Here is a 1,904-nt window from a genome sequence, read left to right as displayed (position 1 = left end):
AAGGGATACAGATACAAGAATGATGAAATGATTGTATCCAACATGTTTTATCAAAAGTTCAGAAGGAGAGAAGAGTGGGGAACAATATTTGAAGAAATAATAGCTGAAAATTTTCCAGAATTGATAAAAGACATAAATTCTCAGATTCAGACAGCAAAATGATTCCCAAGATAATTAAATGAAAACCAAAACTGAGTAAATTAGGGTTAAACTACATAAAAAAGAATGGTAAAGAAAAAATGGTAAAGAAAAAGATAAAATCAAGTACAGAAAATAAACACATTACCTAAAAAGAAATGACAGACTAATAGCAGACTTCTCAAAAAAAGAAAACTATCAAGCAGAGTTTTATGCCCAGATAAACTACTACTCAAGCTTCAAATAATAAGGCAAACTTTCTAGACAGCATCCTAAAAAAATAAATTTACCAAAACTAACTCAAGAGGAAATAGAAAATATGAATACCTTACACCTATCAGAGGAACTGAAACAGTAGTTTTAAAATGTTATAAGGGGAGGAGGAGGTGGAGGAGGGGAGAGGGAAGAAGGAAGATGAGGCTGCAGTGGTGGAAAGAAAAGGCAGAAAGAAAACAAAAGGTTTTTTTAAAAAGGAGGAGGAGGAGGAAGGAAAGGGAAGGAGGGTGGGAGGATATATGGAAGAAGGAGCAGGAACCAAATAGTTCTAAGAAAAATTCCATAAAACTTTTAAAGAGCATTCCAATCTTTTACAAACTCTTCTAGGGAATTTTTTTTTAAACTAAGTTTAACCAATTTGTAAGTTTAGCAAACTTTCATACCAAATCGAGAACAGTATAAGAATGAAAAACTTACACAGCAAGTTCACTAAGGAAAATACAAGCAAAAAAAAATGTACACATGTGCATTCTTCATGATTTATAGAATTATTTGGGAGTATAAAATAACTTTCAAGCACTGCTTTAACTACCTCTCAAAAATGTTGAAATACACTATTCCATTATCATTTAGTAATATAAAAATAAATCATGACTAAGATGGGTTTGTTGCAAGACTATAAGTATAGTTTAATAATGAAAATCCTGAACGTGATTAAGTTATCTACCAGAATCTATCTGGCTCAGTTGGTTAAGCGTCTGCCTTTGGCTCAGGTTGTGATCCCAGGGTCCTGGGACGGAGCCCCACATCAAACTCCCTGCTCAGTGGGGAGTCTGCTTCTTGCTCTACTTCTCCTTCCCCCCCATTCATGTTCTCGGTCTCAAATAAATAAATGAAATCTTAAAAAAAAAAAAAAAAGACATTTCCCAGATATATACTCATCATCAATCATAGTTTTTTGTTTTTTTTTTAATTTTATCTATTTACTTGAGAGAGTGAAAGCAAGAGAGAGAGCACAGAGGGAGAGGGAGAAGCAGACTCCGCACTGAGCAGACCCAACATGGTGCCTGATCCCAGGACTCAGAGATCAGGACCTGCGCCAAAGGCAGCCAGTTAACAAACTGAGCCACCCAAGTGCCCCTCATCACACCATACTTAATGTAATAAAATATCACCTTAATGGGGAAACATAAGGACTCTTTTTAATCAAAAAATAGAAGGAGCTGACAATAACAATTACCACTTCCAGTGCTGGAAGTCCTAAGCAGTGAATTAAAACACAAGAAATTAAAATATTAAAATTACATGCATAGGGTATGATAAAAGAGACATCCACACATACACTAACATATACACAAGATATAATACAAATAAGTTCAATCAAGTTTCAATTAAAATACAAATACAGGAGTGCCTGGCTGGCTCAGTCGGTAGAGCATCCAACCCTTGATCTTGTTCAAGCCTCATGCTGGGTGTAGAGATTACTTGAAAATAAAAAAAAATAATAAAATAATAAAGTAATAAAATTCAAATACAGATTTTTGTGGAAC

At 34.4% G+C, this 1,904-nt stretch overlaps 1 protein-coding gene across 13 annotated transcripts in view; it reads right to left on the bottom strand.

Annotated features, from left to right (window-relative positions):
* VPS13B (vacuolar protein sorting 13 homolog B) overlaps positions 1-1,904 on the bottom strand; it is a 768,204-nt gene that overhangs the window by 476,091 nt on the left and 290,209 nt on the right. The gene's annotated exons all lie outside the window — the stretch shown is intronic.

This window comes from Ailuropoda melanoleuca, chromosome 9 (assembly GCF_002007445.2).
Source record: "Ailuropoda melanoleuca isolate Jingjing chromosome 9, ASM200744v2, whole genome shotgun sequence".
Lineage (NCBI taxonomy): Eukaryota > Metazoa > Chordata > Mammalia > Carnivora > Ursidae > Ailuropoda > Ailuropoda melanoleuca.
This window is presented reverse-complemented; position numbering and strand designations above follow the sequence as displayed.